This window comes from Amblyomma americanum, chromosome 2 (genome assembly GCF_052857255.1).
Source record: "Amblyomma americanum isolate KBUSLIRL-KWMA chromosome 2, ASM5285725v1, whole genome shotgun sequence".
NCBI classification, from domain to species: domain Eukaryota; kingdom Metazoa; phylum Arthropoda; class Arachnida; order Ixodida; family Ixodidae; genus Amblyomma; species Amblyomma americanum.
The window spans coordinates 7304541-7324998 of record NC_135498.1 but is presented as its reverse complement, the minus strand read 5'-3'; the positions used below and the strand labels follow the sequence as shown (position 1 = coordinate 7324998).

General features: G+C 47.8%; 1 long non-coding RNA gene across 1 annotated transcript in view; it reads left to right on the top strand.

Annotated features, from left to right (window-relative positions):
* LOC144120490 (uncharacterized) overlaps positions 1-20458 on the top strand; it is a 276226-nt gene that overhangs the window by 227859 nt on the left and 27909 nt on the right. The window contains exon 4 of the long non-coding RNA XR_013312447.1: positions 8987-9090. This is a non-coding gene — a long non-coding RNA (uncharacterized LOC144120490). The remainder of the gene's footprint in view (positions 1-8986; positions 9091-20458) is intronic.

The window sequence follows — 20458 nt, the reverse complement described above, 5'->3', positions numbered from 1 at the left end:
AAACAAAAGGCTGGGACAGCGGGCAACGAAGCAGCATTTAAGGAGGCGGGTTCTGGCATTGCACCTGCCCGGAGGAAGGCGTTGCACTAAGTGGGCCCGCGCAGCTATTTCGGGATTAAGAATTGGGCGCGCACCTGCTGCCTCTCCTCGAGCGCCATCGATCCGCAGCCGCTCTGTCAGCACCTCTGCGCGTCTTGTGCAGAACGGGCCACGCTTCTCTCGTCCGTGCACGCACAGGGAAGACACGCCTGCTCTGGGGCGCCGAGGAGACAACGCCTCTGTTGCGGAGTGCGCCGCTTTCAGTTCACACCGAAGGAACCTGCGTACACCGTCCAATGTTCGTTCGGAAAACCGCCCGGAAAACGTCGGCACGCTTAGTGAGAATTTTACTTTCATTTGGTTCTGTTACTTTACACTGTGCTTTTCGCACTTAAAGCGCCCGAAGGCATATGCAAGATGCAGGGATTGTTAGGGAGGTTGTGAGAACAGTATCACCTTAGGAAATGTGACCGCAGATCTGTCACTCGCATCACCAGCAACAACATATGAATGCAGAAGATTTCATTTAGCACCCCTTTCAGTGGAAAAGTATGGCGACAAAAGAGGTTTATTCCATATATAACCTCGTACCTTACGCACATGATCGCTACGCCGAGATATCTCACGCGGCTCAAAGGTCTAATCGGCACAATCAGTTCTAATCCTGTTATACATGAAGTAAGTGTTGTGAAATCATTTTAAACGCAGTTTGCCTTCATCTAAACTCCAGTGATTCCGAACGAAGGAATTCTGCGTAATTTTTGCACGGTTCAGCGATTGACTGATAAAGCTTATACTACTGAGTGCAAACACCCATCGAGCATTTCTAGCCGCCCTCCTGGTAACACTCCTAGCTATTTCTTTGATGACACTTCGTTATCGTCTTTTCTTTATACAAATATCTAAGCATTCACACAAACACGCGCGCGCACGCACGCACACGCAAGCACACGCACACGCACGAACACGCACGCACACGCACGCACGCACGCGCAAACACACACACTAATCGAAACCAAGGAGCATGGGGATTTTTTTTTCGGTTTTAATAAAACAACACTTGAAGACTATTGCCATATCCCACTCTCCATCAAAGCACGACAGGACAATCAAATGCGCATCCCTCAAATTATCATCGACTCGCAGGCTACCTGTCGGGTCTTCACTAAAGGTTGAGATTCCAAATTTGCCTTAATTCCGCACTTTGGGCGCCACCGTTCATCGAGGCCATATCATCACCTTGGCTCCCGGGAACGAAGGCCTAGAAGGCAACGCCAAGGCTGACACCCCGGCTCGTGATTACACCAACCGGGCGGAGACCCACCGCCCAGGCTGGTACCCCATTTCGACCCGCTGCTCTGCGCCTCGATATCTTTTGACTCAATCGGCGCATCTTCGCCTCTCCTCACAAACACCTTTATTCGCGGGATGTCTACAGGCTCCGCTAACTCCAGACTCTCACCTTCCCCAGCCTCCCCCATATACCCCGCCTTCACCCAACACTGTCTATGAATGCCTGCCCATGGTGCGGCGCCACCCCTACCTTCGTCCATAGCACACGGACATGCACCCATAAACCACACCACCGAGAAGCCTCCAAGTGCGAGCTTGGAGCACGGGGGGGGGGGGGGGGGGGGGGGAATCGACCAGCGCCATGCTGGAAGCCCAGGAGGAGCTCATCGCCATGTTCACAGCGTCGGCCATAGGCACGGGGGCCTTTGACTGGACTCCGCCTGCTTTGTTCCAACCACCTTCTTCCTACCTGTGAATCAGTGTTTTTGCTTTGGAAAGTTTTGCAACTGGTAATATCAGAGCTCTGGCCGCTTGGCTGTTCTGCTGACGAAACACAAGCCCCGCTGCTCGTGCTGGCGAGCAGCGGGGGTGTGTCTCGCCAGCAGAACAGCCAGTCAGACGACGCTTTAACTGTAAGAGTTCAGAAGGCGGTAACTGAAACGTAAAGGACACACAAACACACGTGACGAAGCGCTGATAGCGCTTACAGCGCTTCGTTGCGTGTTTGTGTGTGTTCTTTCAGTGCCATGTAGCGCCTTCCGAACTTTTGCAATGGAATACCAACTAGCCTCTATATTAGCTCTTTCGCTTTAACTGGCAAGCTATTTGTGCGCATGCGCATACTCTCATCCGTTTCGCCAGTGCAGTCTCGCCTGGGACGCTGAACGACCCTCCGGTCTTGTAGTGCGCCTCACACCTCACTCAGTCTGTAGCCCAGAACACTTCGAGACTCGACAATGGGCTAGTTTGTCCCACTGTGGCTCCTATAAGATTTGGGCATCGAACTCTTCAGGGCTGAGGACGGCTCTCATAAATTCTTTGGCTCAGATCTCTACTCTTTTGTAACTGTACTAACGTCCCATCCAACATGCTCTACAGGGGAAGTTTCAGGGCAACATTCCAGATTAATGCTTATCTGCCGCATGGAGTTGATTTACGTGCACCGAGATCTCCCCCCCCCCTTCCCTTTGCGCTTTCGCACTTCCCTCTGTCGATATCCATCAGCCACGACCAAGGATCGCAAAACATGGCGCCTTTTGCGGATGCCTAAGGCGATGAATCGCGACTGCTTGTCGGATTATTTTTGCAGCTCTGTAATAATTCTTTTCAGCTAGAGTTTCACCCAGAACTGCAAATCATGGGACAATTTCGGAAATCTGAGCGTGTTGGTCGACTACATTCTTAACCAGAAATCGCAACGCCTACAACACCACAGACAGGGAATTGCGCACATTACCAGTGCTGAATTTGAGCTGGATTTTATTCAGAACAGAGACATTTACAGCCTATAACAACAAGCAGCGCACAACTATAAACGTGATAAACAGGCCCTACAGAAGAAAAAGATCAGTAGACAAAAACCTTTATCGAGCATGATCTACTCGCCATTTTTATTATTTATTAAGTATTGACCATGTTTTTCGCATCACGTCTCAGTAAGGTAGAAATCGCAATTTTTGTTGTATTTAATGGAGAAAAAATCATGCCATAATTTCCTTGGAAAGCTCTTGTAATTTGTATCGAAATATTGTGCTCGTTTTTTATAACATCGCGAACACCCGCACTCAGACCTGAAATTGTGGAGAGAACAGCTTCAGTGTAGATTCATGGAAAATTAACTCCCTATACCTTTGTAGGGTCACCGGACTTTAGGGACAGGTGAACAGAAGGGCTGTTTGTGCTGTCTTTGGCTTCTCAGGCCGTGACAGGACAGTTGAAGGGTTCACATTACTGCGCGCAACAATCACTTTATGCTTCGGGTGGAGAGCCGCCGCGGTGGCTCAGTGGTTATGGCGCTCGGCTGCTGACCCGAAAGACGCGGGTTCGATCCCGTTCGCGACGGTCGCATTTCGATGGAGGCGAAATTCCAGAGGCCCGTGTGCTGTGCGATGTCAGTGCACGTAAAAGAACTCCAGGTGGTCGCAATTTCCGAAGCCCTTCACTACGGCGTCCCTCAAAGCCTGAGTCGCTTTGGGACGTAAAACCCCTATAAACGATAAAACTTCGGTTGCACAACATGCTGCTGACAGGGTGGAATGTCTCGGTGACGTCACACCTCGACATTGACCCCGCCCCGATTGCTCCTTTCCTACTACCCTCTATTCCTCTTTCTTCTCCGTGCACTTTACTCCCAGTGGGCGAATCGGGATCGATTCTGCATCGAACGAAAGTATTGAACGGGCAGTTCAAAAGGCATGACAGTAAGGAAGAGAGTCTATCTTCTGTTTAGATTACCGCTAGAGAGAGAACGAAAATACAATTTTGAAGTCGCGCGTGAGTAAGATCAATGATGCGAGTCAAATTCATTAGCTTCACAGCGCTTTCGACTCAGCAGTTTTGGCATGCCAAGTAACAAACTTGGACATTCCATCGCTGCTTAATGTCGGTGATCGACTGGTTTTCAGTGCCTTTTGCTTCAGAGCTTAGCTCCAGCCACATCTGCATGGGTCTCTAATAGAGGCACCAGTTAGCCAGGGCGTATTGTAAACGCGGCACAGAAATCTGATACGTTCACGTATGCTTGTACTCGTCAGTTCTAACTGAACGCATATTTTTATATAGTGAATATAGTCGGTGACATCATCATCGTCATCATACGATGCTGATGATGCTGATACTGCTGCTGGTGCTGCTGCTCATAATGATAGAGGCAAGCGCTGAATAAATGCACTCAGCAATGAACTGCTCAGACTAACCTGATGATTATACTTCACTACTGCTGGCCCCACCTCGTAGTGAGCAAACGCTCAAAGCATGCATGGCATGCCCAAAGGCTGATCAGTGACCTGGATGGGCGCAAATTAGCTTCGCTTAATGCTCTGTCTACGCAGCTGTGTAGGAAAGAGTGCTGAGTGAAGAACTGCAGAGAGTTCGCCAACCAACACGGATGAGCACGTGCCGATGGCTCGCGCTCGAACGCCAGACTAAGGCTTCTTTTCAGCTGGGTCAAAATGGCTCCGATAAACACTTTGTATATGACGACGTGCACAATTAGTTTGCATCACATATTTATCTCCGAGGAGCTCCTCAATAAAAACGCTTTTCCACAGTGGTCTCTCGTTCCCTTTCCGCCAAGCACCGCAGGAGGTTTACACGAACACTACTCGATACTCTCGATACCCTTCGACACTCTGCTTCCTGTGTTTTGATGTAAGGTTTTTTACTCATGTCTTTAATCAAGTATTCTAGACATACTATGTCCACTTGTCGTATAAACTAGCGATTACAGATCTCATATCTGTTTTATGCTGCCAGCTGCTACTGTGACTGTCTTCTGTGCCTTATTCTAGTTTCTGAAGCAGCTTTTAGCCCAAGATACCCTCCAGCAACTTTCTTGAAAATAAACTGCGTTGAACTGAATTGATAAATGAATATATATATATATGAAATTTAATTATATTTCTTGTCATCTAATTGAAAGTATTTTATTTCCTTTTCTCCAAACTGCGAGATTATTTAAAGTGTTTTTTCTTTCTCAGTCCTCTATTATCGACCTCATATGGGCGCAGCATTCATATAAGATTGTTGTCCGGCGGCACCACGTACCGGTTCCATTGGTCGAATATCCTTTCGCCGCACGGCTGTAGTTTCTCAGTTTTTTAACTTTTCCCGATCGATGCATGCAGTATCATTAGAGCTGCTCTTTCCTCACTTTTTGCTTGAGTCTTTCATTTATGCGTGGTTACCATTTTCAGTGCTTCCTGCGCATATTGAAGTTCTTTTCAGGCTGCTCTGGGAATGGCGTGTACGCCGAACAACGCTTTCAAAGAACATGAAAATTCCTGCTGGGCAGCAATATTTAGTTTCATTCATTCCCATCGACAATTCAGCATATATTTCTTTTTTCTCTTAAATACAATCATGCAAACTGTGTTTAGTTGACACTGGTGAGTTCTTTCGAGATGTCAGTAGTGTCAGCAAAGCTGCAGGAACGGGTGAGTACAAATCCTGCAATTTGGTTTAGCGCTTTTTGCTCAGAGCCTACTGCAAGTGGATGCCGGTCTCCCTCCCCCTTCGTCAAGCAAACAAACAACAACAAAGAACTGATAAACAAGCTGAAAAAAAAGGAAACATGGGCATTTTTTTTTCCTACCACCATTCCCGCCCCACTCAGTCGCGCTTATATCAGACCAATCGAGTAATGCGGGGCGCCGTATTCTTACAATGTTCAACGTTCTCTTTGCCATGAGGCTTTCACTTTGACGAGACCCTGTTTTCACACTTCCGGAATCATCTCTCCATTGGCATAAAAAAGAAGTATTTCGGGCATAAACAGGCAATATTAAGGCCTCAAAAATGCCGCTTAGTTCTGCAACGCGAAGGAAATCCCAACTGTTATTTTCTTGCAGGTACGCACAAGAAGGTTGCATGAAGCATCCATGAGGGTGGGGTGGGAGGAGGGGGATTGAAACATCGAAATCCTATGATTTCTCAGATAAGAACTTTATGTGTAGTGAATTACAAACATATTTTTGACGGTGGCGAGGATTTCGTTAGGTATATTCAAAGTTTTTTTGTAAGTAGACTTCCCATCTTACAGCCAACCATTCAAAAGAACAAATGGCGTTTTTTTCTTTGAAAAGTTCTTTATGCATGTTTGTTTGGTACGACAGCCCTGCCACGGCGCTTTCGAAGCTCTCCAGCATGGTCACGTGTCGTCCCCGAAGCCCTTGCTGCTTTATGAACGCGAATAACTTATCGCAGTTGAATCGTTGAAAGTAACGGGTGGTAGGCCGACTTCCTTGCAAAAGCGTTACTTGGGCCGGCAGCTCCCGATGCGGTGGCCTGGTGCGTCTCTCCTCCGCCCTTCTCCTGGTCCTGCACCCCTTGCCAATTCTATTGCGTGTGTTGTGGCCTCCAGCTGCCGCACCTCAGTAGTACGCCTTGTCGTCAGTATAGTCGGCAGAACTCTAAAGACCCCCCGACGAAGCTCAGCGCAATTTCACCAAGCACATAGTCTTCTATCTGTGTGCAGTCCAAACGCGAGAGCACTGCCTCAGGTGGAGAGCCGATGCGCAGGCGAAGCACCACGTAAGCAGGTTGGTCAGCAATGTATGTGACGCTGAATGCTATTCAAACTTTTCAAATCACTGTCATTTTAGAAGTTTGTCATATCAGAAAATTTATTTATCTGACAATGTTAAGAGACGTGCGGGTAAGCTCACGGTTTTTAGAAACATTGTCCGCTTCGTCAGTTAGCTAGGATAATAAAAAAATTGGCGGTGATTACACTGTGGTAATGTAGATGATCGGCGCTAGCTGGTACAGACATTGCTTTTGCAATTTTTGATTGACAAGTGTGCTTCTGTTTTGGCACGGTTACAAAGAGTGCTTTATGGTGTGAGCAGTGTTTTGGTGCGGACTTCAACATCTCGTGCAGCGCGTTTTTGAGCAGCGTCACGAGAGCATTCGTCCTCTGTGTGTCCCTTTTCATGTTTTTCTTGCGTGCGTGCAATTATTTCCAAAAAAGTCCTCTGTTCGACCGGCCACATGTTTGCATCTTCATCCTCCCGCGTATACGTCCAGCGTCCTGAGCCCGACACTCTGCCTCAGCGGCTTCTATCTGGCCCTCCTATAACGCGAGTGATGCGCAACGGCGCCACTGACGACTTGGTAACCGCTTCAGCGTCTACTTCGTATGCGAGCCGGATTCCGCACCATCCAGGGGTTTCAGGATATCCTCTTGAGAGGCGTTTCAAGGTGTCTTGATGCTATTGCGCAGCACACCTGATGACGATTATGTTAGCACGAGACACAGTGAGTGTGCACGGGGTGGTCACGTGATCGCGGACACTCGACGTCGACGGCGGCCGCCGCTGAAGGCATGGGAGGGGAAACTTGGGCATAACAGCGATAGCATTAAAAAAAAAAGAGCTCGCAGCTTTCGACATGCAGAGTGCTAAATTGTGTGATGCGGCGAAATTGCTGCTAATAATAGCACACACACAGAGGAAGCAGCATGGTCGCTTTGTGCACAAAGCCTCTAAAAACCTTAGGGACGTGGTTGCTGTAAGAGGCGGCCATTTTCAGCGTTTGAGAAGCATCGCTTGGATTGTGAATGTGTAGTGCACCATCGCCATTCTCGCAGAGTCCCATATCCCGCGCACGAACTGTCGCCTGGCTAGAACCTCCTGTCGCCGTCTTTGGTAAGAAAAATTTTAGGTATCGTTTTGGGTTAGGGGGACTTTATGGAATCTGTTTTGACGGTGAGAGGGTGATTTAATTTTAATGAAGTAAAGGAAGCTTGGCCAGAGCGCCCCACATGGCTGACATGTTTAGCCCTGAACCAGGTGTGGTCGACGACCAAGTTTTCCAGGAATTCCACACCGGAAGAGCCCAACAGCTGACCCGTGGAGAGCTTGTGCACCCAGTGTGAAATCGACGGGCACCAGACGGCTCTGGGGATAGCGCACAGAATCCATCTTAGTCACTATAAATCGACCGATCCCGCGTTCAGTCAACCAATGAATTTCGTTGGGAAAGAGGTTCCCAGTGGAGATATCGCGCTAACAGGTACCACATACACAGAACAGAAATAGACGAAGCGCTTAGCCCCGCCGCGGTGGTTCAGTGGTTAGGGCGCCCGACTACTGATCCGGAGTTCCCGTGTTCGAACCCGACCGCGGAGGCTGCGTTTTTATGGAGGAAAAACGCTAAGGCGCCCGTGTGCTGTGCGATGTCAGTGCACGTTAAAGATCCCCAGGTGGTCGAAATTATTCCGGAGCCCTCCATGGACTACGGCACCTCTCTCTTCCTCTCTTCTTTCACTCCCTCCTTTACCCTTCCCTTACGGCGCGGTTCAGGTGTCCAACGATATATGAAACAGATACTGCGCCATTTCCTTTCCCCACAAAAACCAATTATTATTATTATAAGCGCGTACTTTCAACTGCGTTTCAACTAAAATAAGATGTGGCGTTTTTATTCTAAACTAGAAATAGTGAAACAAAAAAGTGTGAATTTTTTCGCATCTCAACGGGAACACTGTCGTTCTCCTACCTATAATCTGGCCAAAAACCAACTATTCCACAATGAAGCGCCAACTAGCCCCGGCTCTTGCCTTGTTGGAGGCTCCCGCACACAAGTTTCTTTTTATTTTCATAACTCGCACATCTTGAGAATAAGGTCCTTTTCAGTGGAGGCGTTTGTTGCCACGCACTCATGTTGCTTGAATGTAAGACTGCGTGAGCCACAAACATGGTTGCTCCCCCCCTCCCCTTTTTTAGAGGCGTGAGCCGTTGAACATTTCTTCCAAACAAAACGCAACATCACGTACGATCCGCCCGAATGCAAGTTGCTTGTTGTCGTCATTCAGCGCGCATCGATCTCAGGCTTGGTAATAGGGCCTGCCTTCGATCACAACAAATCTCTTTACATCACTGTCTTCAATTTCCGCATCCCTTCTTAACCGACTCTCGTCGCTTCGTGCATGCAGGCACTGCAACCGGCGCGGCGTTGAATCCACAGCACCACATCGCTGACTGACGGAGGTGGAGGGAACTTTGCAGAACGCTCGTTCCAGGTGTTAAGGAAAAGAAGGTACGACCACACACCGTCTATTCTCTATCTTCCTCCGAGGTCTTTGGCCTCCATACGACGCTTGCGATGGGTTGCACAAGTGAAATGTTCGTCTTTTCGCGACTTTTTTGCTTTCTTTTATCGAGTAGATTAACCCAAAAAGAAATCTTGGTGAAGCAAGAACATTTCCACACATTTTCCAGCCACTGTTCTCTAATTTCTTGTATTATTCCGTTAAAAGTTTCTTCTTTAGGTGCGAAGCCTTATATCCTAAAGTTAATCAGCGTAATGGACATGGCTGCGTTAAAGCAAGTAAGCCAATGATGGCGATATTGGAAAAAACGCTTCGCGTGTTGTACCTTTCTCCTCAGGACGCTCGCTGCGTGCGCACACGCGAGCCGCTTTCCGCTACCGAGGCCTTTCGATTCTTTCTCTCATGCCTCCTTATTTGACAGCGTCAACGCCAGCTTGCGCGTGTAAGTATGTGTATTCTTTTATCGGCTTTGTCCATCGCTTCTTCGGCAGAAACACTGGTCGCTTATTGATTTCTGGTTTCATATCACCTGTCGTGATGGTCCTTCCGTAACTTGGCCAGTGAAAGGCTGACGCGTGCGTGCTGGCGTGCCATATTGTGCTTACATCGACAAGCCGGCCATGCGTAAGCTTACGCCTTCTCGGTCCACATTTAAAGCCACGCCCGAAGGGTATATACATGAACATTTGCTAGGCGTGTCCTCCGATGGGCGGGGAGAGTAGAAACCACTGTTTCCTCTCCTCTTCTTTCTGCCTTTTGTGTGCTTCGTTTTTATTTTCAGTTTGGTAGCAGGGTGGCTTTTTTTCCTACTTAGGTCGCCGAACAAGAAAAATAAGCAAGCAGGCGAATTGACCATAGCTCCTTGTTTCAAAACAAGGGAGCGTTTTATTTATTTTGCTGCCGCCGTGGTGGCTCCCTAGTTATGGCACTGAGCTGCTGACTCGAAATACGCGGGTTCGATCTCGGCCGCGGTGGTCGAACTTCGATGGAGGCAAAATTCTAGAGGCCCGTGTACTGTGCGATGTCAGTGCAGGTTAAGGAATCCCAGTTGATGGAAATTTCCGGAGCTCTTCACGACGGCGTTCCTCATAGCCTGAGTCGCTTGGGGACGTTAAACCTCCATAGATCATGAACCGCATTTTTGTCTCGTTTTTTATAGCACTGTGACTGACTCGTTCCACAGCTTTTTCTTCGGGTTTGAAACCACTTCCTAATGATAGCTCAAGCTACTGATGAGGAGATATCTTTCCTGTGGTGTACAAATTGCTAAGCCTGTAGTGAGTAAACAAATCGATGTCTTCATATATCCGGCTCATAAGTTAAGGAAAATAGCGCATTGCTCTTATGATGTGTAGATCGATGAGGAGTTAGAATCTTTACAATGATTACAGAGTGGAAAACCTAGTATTCAACCAAGCTGCTAACAACCGATTTTCTTCCGTTGTCTCTTCAATTCCGTTGACGTACCTTTTCGAATATGCGTCTATGCCATTTCTGGTGAAGATAGCTGTCTATCTGTAGCCTGATTGTCAGTCGTAAGTGCGGCCTATTAAGTTCTCCGTATCCGCCGTTTCGGTCTCTTTCTTTAGTAATGAAAAACATGATACACGAAATCTTATGAGCATGGTGTATGCAATGAACAAGTATCCGCAAGTGAACACTTGCTCTTCATGTGCATAACTATTTCTTTACCGTGTTTTACGTTCTCTTGAGCTCTTTTCGCTGCTGTATTTTTTTTTGTAAGTTTAAAATAACATATCTTTTATGTAGGTACTCTTGCAGTGCTTCCTTTCAGAAAGCGATTGTTGTGGAATAACCACAAAACATTTCTTTTATGACTCACCGAAAGAGCAAAGCAAAGCAACACTCACGTGCTGTCATCATCCTCCTCCTCATCATCATCACCATCATCCTAACTGCGTGCAATGCTGGCCCTCTAATTAATCCTGTCCTGTGCCAGCTACGGCCACCTTATATCAGCAAATTGCCTAGTATTATTAGTCCGCTTAACTTTCTGCTGCCTCATGCCACGCTTGCCTTCTCTTGGAATCCACTCCGTTACCCTTAAGGACCAGCTGTTATCTGCCTTCGCATTAAATGCCGAGGCCATGCACATTTCTTATTGTTGATTTTGACTAGGGGATCATTATATCGTCGTTGTTCTCTGAACCGCCCTGCTACTTTCTGAACCCTTAACGTTACACCTATTATTTTTCTTTCCATACCCCGGCGCATTGGCCTGAATTGAATTTCAAGACCTTTTGTTAGCCTCCAAGGGGGTACTATCGAGATGCAACTTTTGCATACTTTCCTCTCGATGGGTTAGTTACGAGGTATTAGTTACGACCTGGGTGTACCTGACGAACGCATTTTATCTCATTCTCAGCCGCTTTTTGCATTTAAAAGGACTTTTACTAATTTTAGACTATTAAACACGGTTTTGGAGCTCGCGAAAACTATTTAAATATATATCCTTTGCTAGTGACGATATTGTGTCACTGGAGAGCTGCGTGCGTGATAACGTGCCATCACGAATGCACTGTTGCGCTCGCGCTCCCTTCCTGCTGTTGAGTTCGGCGAATTTGGACATGGGGAGGATTCCCTGAAAACCACCGCGAAGGTGAATGAGCCCTCTGGAAGAAACGTGGCTGCAGGAATGTCGGAAGCAGCGACGATAATGGCGCCCCCACGTGTTCGAACAGGTCACCAGACGACGAATTAAAATATCAGTGTTGTGCTCTTCGGGCACGCTGGGGTTGAACAATTGCCCGAGAGGTGGAACAGAGGTTCCGGGTTCCGGTCATCAGTACAAAATCTTTCAACCCCTGCTGGGAGACAGGCTGCATTCCTGTGTCACGCAGCCTCCTTCCTGTTCCACATGGGCGCAGTCCGGACCCACATGCGCGCCCACCTGAAGGCCGCGTGGACGACAACGTGACCGGGTCCTGTTCCCTTTCCCTCGACCGAGCTGCGAGAGAACATCAGGGCCGCCCTGCCGTGGGTGGTACCATCAGTGCCATCGTGTGATTGGACATCATTCTTCGAACTGTATTCCCCAGCTAGGGATCTGGGGAATACGAAGAGTATTTAACGAGCTGCTGGTTTGGTACCAGAGGAGAGCCCCCTCTTGAGAGATACCCTTTGCTGGTAGAGACTTCTGACTGCTAAGAAGCTCTCTTTACTCAGAAGCACTCTCAGTTGCCCTACTTGTACATTATGTAAATAGTCTTTGTATAAAAGTTTTCCAAGTTTTCTTCCTCCGATCGTCCTCGTCTCTTCTCCGGCCCAGTCACGCTACCTGAATCCCAACAACGCCTAGACGCAATCGGTGGTAGGAGTTTTAAAGCGAAAGCTTTACTACTGCTATTGGCAGCTTATTCGGCGTGTGTGGCGTGTGCGCGAGTTTGACCTTGATCCGAGGAGAAACCACGTGACAGCGCTGACGTCACTCAGCCGCCGCCGCCGCCACGGCCACCGAAGCCCAACGCTCGCCTCTCTTTCTATAGGCCGTCGGCGTTCATTGTGTCCATTGCGTTAGCGTTGAAAACGTTCGAGACTCCGATAAGATCGAGGAAAGGAAGGGCGCATTACTGGCTCCCTGGACCAGTGGATGCCTCGATCGTGCTTTGAGGTACGCGGCGGTGGTGTGAGAGAGATGTGGGCGCGCATGCGTTAGCGCTGGCAACGTTGTGGCAGACATGCGGAACTGCAGCAATGGGCCGCAGCGTTCATTGGATGAGCAACCTCTCGCGGTCAACCATTAACTTCCACCTGACAGGGTGTCAAGATGGGCGCGCTGCCTATCCGCTGCCTATCGCTGCAACGCACTCGACGTTACAGACGCCAAGCCGCGTCTACTTGCCCGATGCACCACAGCTTAGCAGGACCGAGCTTAGCCAAGTATAACTTCTCATAACCTTCTGCTTTCGCTTTGCCTACTTTTGTTTATCCGCGTTAAACCTTTGCTTTATTTTTCCTTTAAATGGTAGAGTCCGCTCAAGTTCTTTTGTGAAAAGAGCAGCAATGTTGAGAAGAACCTTCTTTGTCAAAAGTAACCAGCCTACATGGTTTGCTTCCAATTCGTATAGTGCAACAGTTATGGCGCCCCTTAAGCTCTGTATTTGCGTAAGGTAAGGAACACTCTTTTCCTCGCCTTTCGAGACCTTTTGGTCTTTAATAATGCAGTAAGAGCTTCACTATTCGACTGAAGAGTAAATTGCGCTGTCTGGTTACTTTTGACAAATACTACGTGCTGGCACCATGAAAGCACTGCAAGAAGACATTAATTTCGTTACGACAAACGTGGAAGCAGCGATGAGGAGGAGGACAAAAAATTCAATGGGATCGCAATGAAAAAGCGCCATTTTACATGAGAGGCTTTATGTAGGACCTCCTGCAGTCTCTTCCAGGCAAAAAGGGCTTGCTAAACATGGATGAAAAATGACTGCGGAGAAAATTAGGCTGGCTGAGTTTTTATGAGAATCAATATTAGTAACGGGATCGCAGTGATGCGCCTTATAATATATTTAATACAGAAACGTTCTAACCTGCTGTAAGGACATGCCCATTAAAGGCATTCGAGATGGGTGTAGAGGGAATGAATAAATAAATAGGTAAAACTGATCGGACGGTAGCCGTGTTGTTCAAGCTGAAAGCGTGAAAAAGGCAGGAAATCGTGCGAACGCCTGCCTAAACAATGTTGTTACCAAACCTGACTATGACAAACTTCTGTCCACTGATCAACTGCATATAAATGCTAACCATAGGAGTAGCACAGCTATCCACTCTTCTTCCCCCTTTCACGCGAATGCCAAAGATCTTGAATGAAAACGTCGCAGTTATGCACGTTACTCTGGCAAGGTTTTTTTCTAATAACAAATATCTTTCGTATTTAAATGTTTTCTGGTCCATCGCTAACAGTCACGCTTTGTTCCCTTCCTGACTGCTTCAGGATTATATCTGGAGAGCACTGCATTCGAATAAGAATATAGTCCTCAAAAAACACAAAGCATCATTGAGCTAATTAAAACTGCAAAAGTAGTTTCTTGGCTAGAGTAACTCCTCTCTCTGGTGTTTTCGCAGACGTCAGGAAGCATGATCAAGAGCAGCATAAAACTTCAAAAAGTGCTTCGCAACAGTAAAATGCAGTGAAAGAAAAGCGAGCGAAGTCTGCTTAATTTCACCTCCGTCGGTCGCAATTTTACTTTTTTCATTGTCCTTTCCAGCAACTATTTGGGCGAACAAAAGAGTACAGGGAATTTGTTGCGCTCTAAATTATATTTATCAAAGAGAATTTACCAGCAATAAAGCGCCTAACATGAAGGAAAGTGCTCAAATTGATCGCCTGGGATAACAATATCAGGAAACGAAGAAAGAACTTCTGGGCAGGATGAATATGACGCCACAAACGCAGCGCAGAGCACCTCTCAACCAGTTCGTCGTACCCTGGCTTTGCGTTTCCATTTCCATTAAAATATTTTTTTATCATCTGTTAGGAAGACTTACTGTATAAGTTGGAATGGCTTATGTAGCCACTGATATAGCCACTGTCTTAATGGGGCTGCGACCCGCCACTTGGCGGTGCTGCCAACGCTGGGTTCCGATGCAAGCACAGGCACTTTCCTTGGGGCACTAGGGTTTGTAGATAACGATGATCTTGCGAATGAATCTGCGGTACAAGGAGAGCACGTTGTTGGGCGAGTCGGTCGTACATACTTAAAGAAGGGAATTGCGCTAAAAAAGACACGAATGAGAAAAAGACAAGGACGGGCGCCCGTCCTTGTCTTTTTCTCGTCCGTGTCTTTTTTAGCGCAATTCCCTTCTTTAAGTACTGCGGTACAAGTTAGCAAAAAGCGATTACAAGCATCTGTGGCTCAAAAGCGGGGAGGTGACGTAAGGTAACAATGGTGGATTAAAAGTTCCATTAAAGAGAATGGCGAATTTGTAAACCAGTTTATTTCACTAATAACACCTCGAAAGAAATATAAAGAGAAAAAATTGAGCATGCTGGCAAACTGCCACCATCCCGTTTCAAAGTGGACGTTTCTACCATCCAATCCTTCATCCATCCATCCGTCCGTCAATCCATCCGACTGCATTTGGCAAATTGGCCACCAGGAAACTCTCGAGATCGAATCCCCACCTTCCCCAAACAGATGCTCAAACAGCAAGGGCACAGTTGCGATAAGAATTTAACTAATTTCGTTCTATAAGAACGTGACTGGTAACTGGCGCATGGATTATGGTGCTTTGCAATGTGGCGCTTTGCAGTGGAGCTTTGCGCAATGACCTTTTACCTCTGTGACCAACCTTGGCATGAACAACCAGCTCGTCCGTGCATCTACCTTTGTTAAGCCTCACCTCCTTTGTCCTCATTCGCGTGGAAAGCTAGCCGAACGGGTTGGCGTGGTAGTTAATTGATCACGGAGTGGTCTGCTACGAGGACAGAGCGATGCGTCGTCAGTCGCTGAATGTAGGCGAAGTATATATCCCTCTCTGCAAAAGACAGCAGCTTCCCGAGTGAGAAATGGGAAGGGGTGCTCCTAGCCCTTAGGCTGTTCTGACTGACGCTAAGAGATGCGCGGGAAAATGCTCCGGGTACCTTGCTTGGTCGAGAGAGTTGACAATTACAATGTATTTTACTTTTCTTTTAACCAGAAGTGCCTTTTTTTTCCCAAGCATCCCACCTGTTGAATCTGGGGCCGTTCCTATCGTTCCTAGTTCCTATCGTTATCCCGCAGCAGCGCCTCGCTTTTGCACCAAGCAAGAGCGCCGGCAAGGCCTTAGCGGTACATCGTTGACGAAGTTATATACCTTGCCTTACCATGCGTCCGGTACTAAGCATCTTGCTGCAATCGCAGCGTACTAATTTTGCACAACTTCGCTGATAAAATGGCCTGCTGCGCAGCCGTGTCCCTATCTTGCGGAGCAAGAATAGACGGACATGAAGAAGAATAAGGTCCCTACTTGAAAATAAAAGTCGATTACGACATTCTATGACTTCAGCGCTACAAACGGAACATAGCAGAAAGGAGCGCGCAGGGACAACACAGCGCTGTGTTGTGTCCCAGCTTGTTCCTTTCTTCTATGTCCCGTTCGCCGCGCTGTAGTCCAGGAAATATCGTCACCACCTTGCCCAACAACTTACCTTCTCGGTTACGACAAACAGAACCACATTCGTTGCCGGTTCCTGCAGTGAAAGAGGACAAGCTTTGCCGCTGTTGGCTTTCCGCAATGTAAAATGCCTCTTTCTTTCCTCGCCGTGGACAGTTTTCATGAGGCGGAAATCCAGAATGCGGGCTGTCCATACGCAGGTCACGTCGCTCACCACCAGATGGCCCTAGGAGGTTGCCGCTCTATCTCCCTCTCCCCTCCCCCGTAAGCGACAGAACGGCGGTTCAGAATAGTTGCAGGTGCTCCATGTTAAAAAAGAAACGACCGACCAGAAGAAAGGAAAACCCACACAGCACCGGCGTTGTCACGCAAGTTAGACTTAGCGGTAGCGCGCACAAAAGAAAAGAAAGAATAGAAACAGACAGAATAAATGAAAGGTCGGGAGGTTAAAAACGTAAAGCCCCGTTGGCTACCTTACACATGTCGAGGAGAATAGAGGGAGCGAAAGAAAAATCTGGATGAGAGTAGTCACTCTCCGGTTCCGCCTCCATACGCTCTCGCCACTCCTTTCTCCTTCCAGAGTAACTAGCCTCCGGATGTTCCCCGTGGCAACCGCCAATACTACACCATATCGTCCTCCTTTCATGGTAACTCCCCTCCAAGTAGTTACCATTGCAACGCACCCATCGATTACGCCGACGATTAGGACATGCATTTACTACTACTACTACTACTACTACTACTACTACTACTACTACTACTACTACTACTTACTACTACTACTACTATTACTACTACCGCTACTACTGCTACTACTTCTACTACTACTACTTCTACTTACTACTACTACTACTACTACAATTACTACTACTACTAGCCGCCGCGGTGGCTGAGTGGTTACGGCGCTCGGCTGCCGGCCCGAAATACGCGGGTTCGATCCCTGCCGCGGCGGTCGCATTTCGATGGAGGCGAAATTCTAGGGGCCCGTGTACTGTGCGATGTCAGTGCACGTTAAAGAACCCCAGGTGGTCGAAATTTCCGGAGCCCTTCACTACGGTGTCTCTCATATCCCGAGTCGCTTTGGGACGTTAAACCCCCATAAACCAACTACTACTACTACTACTACTACTACTACTACTACTACTACTACTGGTACTAATGCTACTACTACTACTACTAACGCTACTACTACTAAAGCTACTACTACTACTACTGCTACGACTACTACTACTACTACTTACTGCTAGTACTACTACTACTACCACTACTACTACTGCTACTGCGACTGCTACTGCTACTGCTGCTAATACTGCGACGCGAAACCCAGGAACGGGCGCTTAACAGCTGTCGCTGGGAAACTAGCCGTCTAAAGCCGAGATACATGCAATTCAATTCAATTCAAGTTTATTTGCATCTATACATGTACAGATGACGGGAGTACAGACAAAAAGTCAAATGAATTCGGCTTGATGGGGTCTGTACCCCCTACAGTAATGGCACTGTGCACAATAAAGAGAACACAAACATACAATACTGGATAAACGAGAAAAAAAGCATTAGTGAACATTGTATAACAGAAATACATACGGGTAAAAAAATCAACGATAGAATGCTGCAAGGAATTATATTACAGAAAGCGAATAGTATAAAATGATACAAATAATACAGCCTTGAAATTCACATCTATAGATAATAAGTTATTTACAAGCAGAGAAAATTGGTTAAGCATTCATGGCGTCAATGTATACCAGAGCAAAAAAAAAAGGAATCCACAATGAGCCCATTAAACGGAGAGATAGGTGTCTATTGAGTTTCTAATGAGTCTAAAAAAGATGGCAGTGCGTGGCGTAACATTTGTTGACCGTAGTTAGTGCGCGCTTTAGGAACGTACCATGTTTCTCTGTGACGTGTGTTGTAAATGTTAGAATTCATTGTCAATAAAGATAAATGCTCAAAAAATTTCGTGTTCTGTTTTTTCGCAGTAGTGAAACGCTTAAGTAAAATACTACGATATATGGAGGTGACCGGTTGTAAATTAAGGGTGCTGAAAAGAGGCTGCGTATGAGCGTCATATGAAGATTTGGCGATAGCGCGCGCTGCTTTCTTCACGTTAAAGATTCCCAGCTGGTCGAAATTATTCCGGAGCTTTCTTCCTTCCTTCCTTCTCTCAGTCCCTCCTTTATCCCTTCCCTTACGGCGCGGTTCAGGTGTCCGCTGAGATTCTTCTTATGAGGCCTAGAGTTTGCATCTCGTATTGCTCCAACTTGGTAAAGGCCACCCCGTTGTATCCGGGGTATAAGCCAATACAGCCTAGGGGCTCTAGTCTTCGCGGCAGCCATCCGGGGGCGCAACATAGAGACTGCGGAGGAAGTTAGGAACAAAAGAACAAAAGCAAAATTCGTAGTAAGCGACAGTAAAATTGCCATTTAAAATGTTAGAAGAGGCAGAATCTCACCAGAAGTGGCGAAGATCTTTAACCAACAACCACTGGATAGGAATATTCATTTATTTGGACACCGCACACGCCGCCGTCCCCGGTAACGAGGCGGCTCACTAGCTAGCCCGAGTTCTCTATTTCCAGGTAGCCGTCGAGCACCCCGAATGCTGGGGGAAAGAGGTGGTGGTGGTTAAAAGCATTTATTTATCTATACATACAGAGAGGTGATCGGGGAGAGGCCCCAAGCGGGTCTCGCCCCTTACAATATAAGGCTGAGTCCCTCATTCCGGGATCCCGTTGGTCCTGACCGCTGTGCACGTCCGCCGAACCAGGGCCTGTTGGGCCGATAGTTCCTGGCAGCCGAGCAGAGCCGCCTCCGAGTCCTCTCGGGTAGGGGAAGGGGGACAAGGGGGAGAGAAGAATTTTGCCTCCATGCCCAAACCATGTGAAAGATGTCGGCCACCTCCTCACAGAATTAGCAGCGGCCGTCAAAAGAAGAATCAAAGTGCTCGAGGACCGCCGGCACGGCAGGGTGTTTGTAAAGAGCCTAAGGAGAGTTCTTTCGCCAGCTTTACCCAGTCCCTTCATAGGAACCAGGTAGCGCCGGGGTTCGGCACAATAGTACTCAGTAATGTCTTTAAAAAAAAGGAGAGGGCTGTGATCTGGGTTAAGGTTCTCCCAAGGAACGCTTGGAGCCCGTGAAGTGAGTGCGCGGGCTGGCTCATGGGCGGATTCGTTACATGGCATGCCTTGGTGGCTGGGGACCCATATGATTGAGCGATGAGTTGGATCGCAGTCGCGAGTACTGTGGTGGAGAAATTGGTGAGCATGTGGAGTTATACAACCGAACTGAAAGTTGCGACAGGCTCCGCGCGAGTCTGTGAGGATGAATTTAAAGTCGGTATGGGAGGCTGCGAGGGCGATCGCTACCTCCTCCGCATGAGTTAAGCTGGGCGCTCTGAGTGCCTGCAAAATTACTGGGAAATTTTTGACCATTATAAATTGGGATTTAAGCTGGTACCCCAATCAGACCCAAAATTAAATAGAGAAACTGTCGCGTGGACGCGGCTAAAACCAATACATTGATGAACCCGGTATGGGCTTACCACGCGTACTCAGAGCTGATGTTGCATGGTCGATGCACACACTGTGGGGTGAGAGGGACCCTCGACCACATAATTTGGTAGCGCCCCAATTCTCCCCGGGCGGGCAAAAATATTAATAATAGGGAAGCTTGGGAGACCCTGTTAAGAATACCGGACCCTGAGCTTCAGCGCACCATCATCCATGTAGCGGGAGAGGCCGCTACCAGTCAAGTACTGCCAGCCAGACTCTAACCGCGGACGCGCAACTCCCCGTCTCCCAGGCCTACGTGCCGGGGGCGGCGAGGAACATCTTTTCTGGGGGAAAGAAAAGCTGTTCAATCAATCAATAAATCAATCAATCAATCAATCAATCAATCAATCAATCAATCAATCAATCAATCAATCAATCAATCAATCAATCAGTCCGCCGAGAAATGAGGAAGATACTGCGCTATTTCCTTTCCCCCCCCCAAAAAAAACAATCTTCAGCGCCTCGCTCCTAACCTGCCGCGGTGGCTCAGAGGTTAGGGCGCCCGGTTACTGATCCGGAGATCCCGGCTTCGAACCCGACCTCGGCGGCCGCGTTTCGATGGAGGTCAAACGTAAATGACACCCGTGTGCTGTGCGATGTAAATGCACGTTAAAGGTACCCAGATGGTCGAAATTATTCCGCAGCCCTCTGTCAGTGCACGTTAAAGATACCCAGATGGGGGAAATTAT